Source organism: Stigmatopora argus, chromosome 21 (genome assembly GCF_051989625.1).
Source record: "Stigmatopora argus isolate UIUO_Sarg chromosome 21, RoL_Sarg_1.0, whole genome shotgun sequence".
NCBI classification, from domain to species: Eukaryota; Metazoa; Chordata; class Actinopteri; order Syngnathiformes; family Syngnathidae; genus Stigmatopora; species Stigmatopora argus.
The window spans coordinates 10,930,104-10,941,500 of NC_135407.1; the positions used below are offsets into that span (position 1 = coordinate 10,930,104).

General features: G+C 39.6%; 1 long non-coding RNA gene and 1 other non-coding gene across 6 annotated transcripts; both read right to left on the minus strand.

Annotated features, from left to right (window-relative positions):
- Nucleotides 1–3,041: 3,041 nt before the first annotated feature.
- LOC144067304 (uncharacterized) lies at nt 3,042–10,531 on the minus strand. Of its 5 annotated transcripts, none has more exons than XR_013297902.1 (10): nt 10,429–10,531; nt 9,710–9,759; nt 8,169–8,218; nt 6,870–6,919; nt 5,253–5,600; nt 5,098–5,186; nt 4,720–4,747; nt 4,493–4,544; nt 3,513–3,970; nt 3,042–3,293 (listed from the first exon to the last, which is right to left on the minus strand). It is a non-coding gene; the product is annotated as an uncharacterized LOC144067304 (long non-coding RNA). The 5 variants fall into 5 exon arrangements; XR_013297899.1 differs by having other exon boundaries at nt 3,513–3,787; nt 3,915–3,970; nt 5,098–5,600; XR_013297901.1 differs by having other exon boundaries at nt 3,513–3,556; nt 3,676–3,970; nt 5,098–5,600.
- Nucleotides 4,104–4,241, minus strand: LOC144067588 (small nucleolar RNA SNORA8). Its single transcript, XR_013297997.1, has one exon. It is a non-coding gene; the product is annotated as a small nucleolar RNA SNORA8 (small nucleolar RNA).
- Nucleotides 10,532–11,397: the final 866 nt, after the last annotated feature.

Below are 11,397 nucleotides of genomic sequence, written 5' to 3' on the forward strand. Positions count from 1 at the left end.
CATCTTCACACTGCAGTCATGGCCAAAAGTTTTGAGAATGTCACAAATACGCATTACATTTTCACAAAGTCTGTTCCTTCAAGGCTTTTAGGTGTTTGCCAGATGTTTCTATGGTATGATGACATACAATTAGAAGAATTTTACAAGTATCAAAAGCTTCTTTTGAGATTTACATGCAATAGGTCAATATTTGCTGTGTTAACCCCTCTTTTTCAAGTCCTCTGCAATTCTCCCTGGCATGCTGTTAACCAAATTCGTAACCAAAACCTGACTGATGGCCATCGATCTTTGCATAATCAATGCTTGGAATTTTTCAGAATCTGTGCATTCTTGATTGTCCACCCACATCTTGAGGATTGACCACAAGCTCACAATGGGACTAAGATCTGGAGAGTTTCCTGGCCAAGGGCCCAAAATCTTAATGTTTTGTTCCCCAAGTAATTTTGTTATGACCTTTGCTTAATGGCAAGGTGCTCCATCATGCTGTTAAAGGCATTCTTCATCACCAAATTGCCTCTGCATGGTTGGGAGAGAGGTTGAATTGGTGCCAAACAGGCTACAAGGGGTCCAAGGAAGTCCAGCAAGCTGCAGGACTATCTCCTGAAGTTGTTTCAGCTACGGGATCGGACCACCACCAGTACAGACCTTGCTCAGAAATGGCAGCAAGCAGGCGAGAGTGCATCTGCATGCTCAGTAAGGTGAATACTTTTGGAGGAAGGCCTGGTGTCAACAAGGGCAGCACAGAAACCACTCCTCTCCAGCAAAAACATCAGGGACAGAATATTATACATTAATTAGAAGGACTGGGGTAAAGTCATCATGTTTTTTTTCCCCAAGATGGCACCGTCACGCGGAAGCCTGTGGCAGTAGCTCTGCCCACTCTTATTTGTTTTTCGTGTTTTACAGCCCTTGTTTTTACAACTTTCTTTGTTCTGTTAGCCTAGCTTCTTTCTGCCACTTCTTTTTTGGAACCATTCAGCCATGCCCAAGGTCTCATACACATGGGACTAGCTGTTACAATACGCAGCAGGAGCAACACTTCAATCCAGCTGGAAATTCGGAGCTGGACAAAAGTGCCGGGAGAAGAAGCAACGCTTCTGACCAACCATTCCATCATTGGATAAATGGAAGAGCTGTTGGCACTTACCAGGCCAGAAGCGGAGTCGAGGAGTTCTGCTCTGCTGCTGTTGTCTTCAGCTCCAGACTACTGAGGAACTGTGTGGATAAGCTTGGAAGAGTGACTCTGCATATTCTCTACCTCGGTCAGTCTGCAGAAGTTCCCTATCTTGTGGAAGACTTCCTGTGTGTGGTTCCAGTTTTTGTCCAACTTTACATCTTTTTGAGTCTGTATCCATTTTAGCTACCTCAACCAAGATGGCGCTGTTCAAGTGGCAGCCAGCAGCGGTAGCTCCATCCACTCTTGTTCGTTTTGTGTTTTCGCTGCTTTTCTGTCTTAATGATTTGACTTGGTGATTCTTAATTATCCCATTTACTGTGATTTGCTTTGTACTTTGGCTTTGTTGTTCTGTCTAATAACCCTCTTGCTATTGTCACAATGAAATGTCCCAAATACGGGATGTTTCCGTTGGATTATCCAATCCAATCATAGTACCTTGCCATAAAGTAAAGGTCATAACAAAATGGTTTAGGGAACAAAATATTAAGATTTGGGGCCTTTGGCCAGGAAACTCTCCAGATCTTCATCCTGTTGAGAATCTTCAAGAGGCAGGGGGAGAACAAAAAACCCACAAATTCTGACAAACTCCAACCATTGAATATGCAAGAATGGACAGACATGTCAGGATTTGATTCACAAGTTGATTGACAGCATGCCAGGGAGAATTGCAGAAGTCTTGAGGGGGGAAAAGGCCAACACTGCAAATATTTACCTATTGCATGAGTCTCAAAAGCTTTTGATACTTGTGAAATGCTTCTAATTATATGTCATCATACCATAGAAACAACTGGCCAACACCTAAAGATCTTGAAAGAACAGCCTTTGTGAAAATGTATTGCCATTCTGAAAACTTTAGGCCATGATTGTACACAGCAAACATCAACGGATTTTTTCTGCATTGTCAATGAATGCTGATGTTCAACCCAAGAAACATTAATTCCGTTTTCCTCCATTATTTTTCTCTTTACCACTTGAGATACATAGCAAATCAGTTGCCAGTTTTTTTTTTCTACAATAGGCACCTGCCTAGCATCCCACCCTCCTAATAGTAATGCATTGCAGTTTAAGGCATATCTCCATTGAAAACTTTTGAAATTTAAAATTCTTAACATTCTTATAGTATTGGAAAACATATTTGTCCTTCCTACAAAAACCATATCAGAACAAAAAAAATTTATCTCCATTTTCTAGTTTTGAAAAAGCTCCCAGCAGTCACTAGGACAGTGCTAAAGAGCCGTTGGTAACTCCAGGATCTATGGCTGTCAACCCCTTGCCTAAAAATCTCACCCGTCTAAAAAGCAAGCCCTTAATATACAGAAATTATATGAATGGGTTAGAATGCCACCATTACCATGCACCGCCACACGCTGGACAGAATAATGTACTACATCAGCTTGAATAGTATCTGTAAAAAAATATTCGAGAAAAAAAAACCTTTAAAAATGTTGTGAAATAATCTTAAGAAAAATAAAAGGAATATTTCAATACGTGTCATAGCTTTCAATAATTGTCACAACCTTCATCCGCATCAGAGCTTTCTTTCATCTGTACCACAGCCCTGCATCTTTATCGTTGAGACTTTGCATGTCACGTAATCTTGACCTAATTGAACTGTTGATGCACAAAGTAGTCGGATATTGGAGAACGTAAACAGCCAAAGATTGACCGGAGTCTTAAAGTTACTGTCCGTTCTTCCCCCATGCACTACTCCAGCAGAAGTGTCAAAATCTCACTCATCTGACTTGGCATGCTTACTTGTGTTCAACCCCAAATGTTCATTGTGGACCAGACAAATGTTTCCAAGGAAAATAGAGTACCACAAATCTTTATCACTGCACTCCTGTTAATTAAGACAAAGACACGGTTTAAATAACTCACTCAAATTTATTTACTTCCAAGTAATATATTGGGCTTCTACCCACAACACTGACAAACAAGGCAATCCTTACAATTCCAAAACCTCTGCTGACATTGTGCCAACTACTATAATTTTTTTTTAAATTATTTTTTTTACAGCCATGCAAAACTCCTTTTAAGCCAATGCTTGAAAAGTTCTGCAGTGATGGGTCAATTCTTTGTTCCAGCAACAACTTAAAGGCCTCTTCAATTACAGATGCTGAGCAAGGGGGGGAAAATAAGACTTATAAAACTAGAAAATATGAGATGCAGAAAACATGTTCCCAATGGATCAACTCAGCACAGACTGCTGTAGAAGTCCATTGGATTTTTTTAATTTTTGGTCAAGTCCACAGCAAGTCAGGAACAGAACTACCTGAAAGCCTTGGTATATGACCAATGCACACAATGTATAAAAAGAAATCCAGGAACTGCATACCTTTTAAGCCATGTCAGCACAATGCCCAGGACAAAATCAGTTGCCTGCAAGACCAAAATACAGAATCAAACAATGGTCATTTGAGCACAAGAATAGAGAATTTAATTTGGTTTTTCCACAATATGATAGAGTGTGGAGGATGAGCATGTATCAACAGCCATACCAGATCTTCAAACACACAGTGAGGAGACCAACGAGGCCACGTTGATTTTGCTTTCGCACTCAATTTTAACATGCCTGCCGATTAAACAGCAAGCTGCAGAAACCCATAAGTGCTGATTGAATACAAGAAATAGATACCAACAATTTAGTTCATGATTACCGTTTATCTGAAACTACACCCAAAAGTTATCACTATAATTAGAGATCATTCAAATCAAAGGAACATTTCAGTTTATTCACCCTGGTGACGATATCCCTGATGGAGAGTACCAGTTAGGACGCAGATTCAGTGCAACCTAAGACAAAAAATACAGACCATGTAAAGGAGTTACAATATATTTCACTGCTCATTTTAATCACTTTCATTTCTGAAATTAATGCCAATCCCTATGCCTGAAACAATTAAAACTAGGAAGCCTTAAAAAGGGGCAACATGTCAGCAATCATACCAGGACTCCACACACAAAGTGTGGTGACCAACGATGCTACATGCTGACTTTTGCTCTCGCACCAGCTTTTGAACAGGCCTGCTGATGAAGCAGCTGGCTGCAGATACCATACGGTGCAGTTCTTTTGAAACAAGTGACATTTCAAACAGTAATTTCTGTATGAAGCCAGTTCCCAACCCCAATATAAACTCACAGGTGAAGAATTGTGCTACGAGGAAGGGTGGGTTATTTGGGATACCAACCCTTGATTGGTAAAAACAGTACCACCATTGCCAATATAACTGAGCCACTTCCTGGAAATTTTGAGCCAACCTTTTGTTGCCCAAGTAATGCTGACAATTTGGCTTCTTAAATAAGAATTGTAATTACATTTAATTGCATCACATGTGAAGGTCAGGAGGGCATACTCCAGCACAGGCCCCTGTAAAAGCAAAAAGGTGAGGGTGAAGCTTTGAAACAACCATATTCAGGAGTCAAGAATACCCAATATTGTTCAGATAGGCACATATCATCACAAGTCAGAGCAGTTGAACATTTTTAGCCAATCATCATACAAATCAAGTATCAAGTAATAACTTTAATGAGGAAAAACTTACCCAGGTGGCTGGGAGTTTGCCTTTGTGCCTGTATAATGGATTGGGAGAACGTTAGCATACAAGTTGATCAAGTGACCCAAAAAATGCACACGTATAGCACATGTCAGTCGTCCTTGTAACACTACAGAGAAGAGTGCACTGCAGCGTCTTGCAGGAGAAGGAGTTACTCTTTGCACTGCAATTGCTTGGTGGCCCACCAAACAGGACCATTTTGCCTCTGCTGTGCCAAAAAGAAACTTCCAGTACAGTGGTACCTCGACATAATCTTAATCCGTTCCGGGACTGAGATCGTATGACGAGATAACTATATACAGACACTCAACATTTAATGTAACTTCAAACAAAATCGAATTCTAAATTTGTTGTAATCTTTTTTACCTTACGTAGTTCTATGGGTTGACACCACCTGGCCGCTCCGCCGAAGTCTTCAAAACGAATGCATCAAGAGTTGTTTGTTTTTGTCTCCCCTTCAAAATATTTCGATAATGTCGCATACAAATGTCATCAATATACGATGATGCGCGACCACTTGCCAGCTGGTCAGGGTGAGTCTTTTCTACAAAATCCGAAACCTCTTGCCACTTCGCGAGCATGTCTTTAATATCTTTTGTAGCCAGGGGCCCCACCTCCTCCACCGCCTCAGCGCTACTGAGTTCCGGCAACAAATGTTCACTCTCCTGTAGGTTGATTAAATCCTGTGTCATGAGTTCTTCGTGGTGCTCGGCGATTAGGTCATTCACATCTGCCTCATCAACCTCCAGCCCCAAAGAATTTCCAAGTGACATGATATCATCCATTAGTTCATCATATGCAGCAGGGGCCGCTGTTCCAAATTCTCTTTCAGCGGAAGCTGGCCACAATTTCCGTGGCCAATTGGGTCCCTAGCAAACAATGAAACACGTGTAAAAGGTCATGTATTGACAAAGTAATAAATAACGAGTGGTTTAATAGTAATAAAGTGTTTAATAGAAGTAAAATTAGACGCATTTCGCCGGGGATATCGACAGCGACATACACACGGAGGCGGGGCGAGGTGTTCGGGGGGACTTTATCCACGGCACCCGTAAACGAACAAACTTAAACTAATATATACACACTCAACGTTTAATGAAACTTCACAAAACTGAATTCTAATTTAGTTTGAATCTTTTTTACCTTTGTAACGGGTTGACCCCTCCCTGACGTTCCGCCGGAGCCTTCAAAACGCATCAAGAGTTGTTTGGAACTTGCCGCTTCCGTGTCTGATTACCGAGTCTATATTATATTCCAGATCTTTTCTTTGCAAAACTCTACCGATCCATTGTTGTTTACCTGGTATGTAAATGTAGACTAAGTGGGGGGAAAAAAACGGGTGTGGAATTATTAAGTCCGCCCAGTGCTCGTAGACATTTTATACACGAAAGATATGCAAAAAAGACAGTGCCATGGCCACCTGGCTTTGTCGCATCACGAAATTTTGACCGCATCACGGGCGAATTATTCGATCGAAATTTCCGTTGTAAGACAAGAATATTGTATGAGGGGCAGTTGTATGACGAGGTACCACTGTATACATATATTCCCATTTTAACAATAGTGGGCACCACTATATCCAAAAGTATAGTCCTGTCTTGAAATACGTGCTTAATGCGTTCCAGGACTGAGCTTGCATGTGTCGATTTTCTTTCATCTGAAAATGTTTCCCATAGAAATGAACCAAAAATAAATTAATTTATTCTCACTCCCTAAAAAATAACTATGTACAATGGATTTTTTTATTGGTTGTAATTCACCATCTAACAAGGTGACAAATAACTAGTGGTTATGATGTTTAATACTAAAATGAGAGATTCAGTACAACACGGAGTTTGCGGATGGAAACACTTGAGGGATGCACTCCTGGCATAAGCTTTAAATTTAACTTAAATGAACTTGCACAAAAAAACAATGCAACGCTCTGCCCAGTGCTCGCAGAGATCTTTGCACGAGGGAGATGCAGCAAAAAAAAGTGCGTGGAAATCATAAGCAGCCTGTCGCGTCTCAGCCACCTGGCTATTTTGTATGCTCGTATCTCAAGGCAAATACTTTCTCAGAATTTGACTCATCTCAAACCCCTATTATTTTGGGGCACTCATGTCAAGGTATTACTGTAACATACTTAAGCTACTTACCTCAAAAGGTTATGATCAACAGCCAGTCGCAGAAGTAACGAGACCACAATCTGCAAGAAAACGTCATGTTCAGGTTTTGATATAAAATGAAATAGTTTGGGAAATACTTTCAAAAATGTTTTGCTAACATTGTATTTGAATGTATCAGGCCTCATTGGCACCTTTCAGCAACCAGTAGTGCAGCGGTGCAAGCAAAACCTGATGTAATATGTTCGCGGGGTCATTTATCTACTCGATTCCATGTGAGCTAGACGATTTCAGATTTTTTTTCCAATCAGATTAAAAGAACCAGATAAAAAGCCCTAGTTATTTTATTATAGACATACAACAATGTTGATTTGATCTTTTTTTCATCGTAAGGAAAGTCTTTATCATTTGGTTTTCATTCCAAGAGGAAACAAAATACATTTTTTAAAATCATGATCATTAAAGTGGATAAAGAAAATATTTCATTATATTAAATATTTCACTTTTGGATTTAAAAAAAATGCATTTTGAACAAAAGAAATGGAATAAAAATGGCAATTATTGATATAAAAACGGGGAAAACCAGTAAATATAGCAAATGTCATTCGTCTTAGTAACACTACAGAGAAGAGTGCACTGCAGTGGTGTACAGGAGAATGAGTTGCTCTTTGCACTACAATTGCTTGGTGGCCCACCAAACCGGACCATTTTGCCTCTGCTGTGCCAAAAAGAAATTTCCAGTATACATATATTCCCATTTTAACAATAGTGGGCGCCACTATATCCAAAAGAATAGTCATGCCTTGAGATACAAGCTTAATGCGTTCCAGGACTGAGCTGGTATGTCGATTTGCTCTTATCTCAAATCAATGTTTCCCATAGAAATGAATCAAATACAAATTAATTTGTTCTCAACCCCTGAAATATAACAGGATATAACAATGGATTTTTTTTAATTGGTTGTAATTTGCCATCTAACAAGGTGACAAATAACTAGTGGTTATGATGTTCAATACTAAAATGAGTTTATTCAGTACAACGTGGAGTTTGTGGATGGGAGAGACTTGAGGGATGCACTCCTAGCATAAACTTAAACAAACTTAATACAAAAAATGTAATGCTCTGCCCAGTGCTCGGAGAAATCTTTCCAGGGAGATGCGTCCAAAACAGTGCGCGGAAATCATAAGCAGCCTGTCGCGTCTCGCCCACCTGGCTGTTGTGTATGCTCATATCTCAAGGCACATACTTTCTTGGAATTTTACTCATCTCAATTCCCTAGTATTTTGGGGCACTAATGTCAAGGTATTACTGTAACACACCCAAGATACTTACCTTAAAAGGTCATGATCAACACCCATTCGCAGAAGTAACGAGACCACACTCTGCAGGAAAACGTCATGTTCAGGTTTTGATATAAAATGAAATAGTTTGGGAAATACTTTCAAAAATGTTTTGCTAACATTGTATTTTAATGCATCAGGCCTCATTGGCACCTTTCAGCAACCAGTAGTGCAGCGGTGCAAGCAAAACCTGATGCAATATGTTCGCAGGGTAATTCATCAACTCGATTCCATGTGAGCTAGATGATTTCAGATATTTAATTTTTTTCCCCATCAGATTAAAAGAACCAGATCAAAAGCCCTAGTTTTTTTTATAGATGTACAACAATGTTGATTTGATCTTTTTTTAATCATAAGGGAAGTCTATCATTTGCTTTCCATTTCAAGAGGAAACAAAATAGATTTTTTAATCCTGATCAACATTAAAGTGGAAAAAAGAAATATTTCATTATTATATTAAAGATTTTATTTTTCGATTTTACAAAATGCATTTTGAACAAAAGAAATGGAATAAAAACGGCAATTATTGATTTAAAAAGGGTGAAAAAAAGGAAATATAACACATGTCATTCATCCTAGTAACACTACAGAGAAGAGTGCACTGCAGTGGTTGCAAGAGAATGAGTTGCTCTTTGCACTGCAATTGCTTGGTGGCCCACCAAACCGGACCATTTTGCCTCTGCTGTGCCAAAAAGAAACTTCCAGCATACATATTCCCATTTTAACAATAGTGGGCACCAATATACCCAAAAGAATAGTCATGCCTTGAGATACTAGCTTAATGCATTCCAGGACTGAGCTTGTATGTCGATTTGCTCATCTCAAATCAATGTTTCCCATAAAAAAGAACCAAATACAAATTAATTTGGTCTCACCCCCTCAAAAATAACTGGATATTACAATGGATTTTTTTGCGGATGGGAGAGACTTGAGGGATGCACCCATAGCATGAACTTTAAACTTAACTTAGTAAACTTAAATTCCTGCACACTTAAAAAAGTTAAAGTTTTAGTCTTCAGCACACTAAATTTAAACCTTGTGCAATAACCAAGGCAAAGAGGTTAATGTAGTGAACCGCGGCTTTCGAGGCAAACTTCCAACTTCTCTATACATATTGGCAACTCAGCTCAATCACGTGTACACTACTCATGTTTTTTTCCCCATTATTTCGTGCTTAATATTGATTGTCTTCCTTTGCCTTTTCTCCACACTACCCTTCATTGAAACAGCTTGCTTTAGACCCATTGAGTTTCTCTTAATTCTGCATTGACTAGCACAAAATGTAAATCAATGAATAAAAACGCAAAAAAAAAACAATGCATCGCTCCGCCCAGTGTTCGTAGAGATCTTTGCACGAGGTAGATGTGGCAAGAAAGAGTGCGCTGAAATCATAAGCAGCCCAACGAGTCACCAGGCTGTTTTGTATGCTTGTATCTCAAGGCAAATACTTTCTCGGAATTTTACTCATTTCAAACCCCTAGTATTTTGGGGCACTCATTCAAGGTATTACTGTAACATACGTAAGCTACTTACCTCAAAAGGTTATGATCAACAGCCAGTCGCAGAAGTAACAAGACCACAATCTGCAAGAAAACGTCATTTTAAGGTTTTGATATAGCAAAGTTTGGGAAATACTTTCAAAAATGTTTTGCTAACATTGTATTTTGATGTATCAGGCCTCATTGACACCTTTCAGCAACCAGTAGTGCAGCGATGCAAGCAAAAACCTGATGTAATATGGCCACATTAACCACGGGAAAAACCCACTGAACAGGACAGTCCGAAAATTGGAAAAATTATGTGGCAGTTAAATGGGAAATTAAATGTTTATTGCGGAATTATTTGAGTTTGCCTACAAACTGTTAATTTGAGATCCAACGTGGGTTAATTTGAGTAACATTGAAAGCGTGTCCAATTGGGTCCCTAGCAAGCAATGAAACACGTGTGTAAAAGGCCGCAACTTCCGACCCAACTATTTCAGCATTCCCTCAAATAAATGAACAATAACATGCAAACACATTGCAAGTTTAACTCTGTGGATGTAGTTAAACTTCTCTACCAATCAATGCGGCTTAAACTTCCGTTGTAAGCTAACGACTAGGCTAGTTGATGGGAAGCATTAGTGGCGAACAACATTGGCACTGGAAACGTGAAAAAACGTAATCAAAACAATTTTGTTCACCGTAATATATACATTCAAACAGCCAAAATAACATTAAAGCTAAGGCGTTTGCTCCTCGGTCGGTACTTACTTTGCTACTATCTTTGTAACACAGAGGTGGTGTAGACAGCGTCGAGTCGAACTCGAAAAGAATGACTGGCAGTGTTGCAAAGCTTTTTATACTGTGTGTTGCGACAATTAGAAGTACTTTACGTTAAATGCGCAATTGTTCTTTTCTTCGATCCTAATATATTATATGATTTACGTTACTACTTTAAATGAGTTTTTAGTCCGCTGCATTGGATTTATAGTGTTATTTGAAGTGTCTCCATCCCAATTATGAACAATTTATTAAAACGCTTGTAGTTACCATGGTGACCAGTTATACGAGTAGTAGTAATATTTACCACTAGGTAGGGCTGGCCGGTTATTTATTTTTTAAATTATCTAACTCAAACCTGAACCAATTAGGTGCATATTTGTATGATATCAGCACATGGAAAAACTAATAGTTTTTTTACATAACATTTTCTGAACAGCTTTATCCTGATTAGGGTCGTGGGGGTGCTGGAGCCTATCCCAGCTGACTTCGGGCCAGAGACAGGGCACAAGCAGACGAACAACCATTCGCACTCACACCCATACCTAGAGACCATTTAGACTCTAAATTTTAGAGTGTCCAATCAGCCTACCATGCATGTTTTTGCAATGTGGGAGAAAACCGGAGTACCCAAAGGAAACCCACGGAGACCCGGGGAGAAGATGCAAACTCCACACAGGTGGACTGACCTGGATTTGAACCCAGGACCCCCACTGTGAGGCCGACGTGTTAACCACTCATCCGCCGGACCACCCCTACAATAATTATCAACAGTTTATTTTAATATTCATTTTCTGAACTGCTTAGCCTCATGAGGGTCATGGGGGACTGGAATCTATCCCAGTCAACTATGAGAATCAGCCAGGGAACACCCTGAATCGGTGGCCAACCAATCGCAAGGCACAAGAAGATGGACAACCATTCAGTCATAGTCATATTTAGGGGCAATTCAGTGTTGAG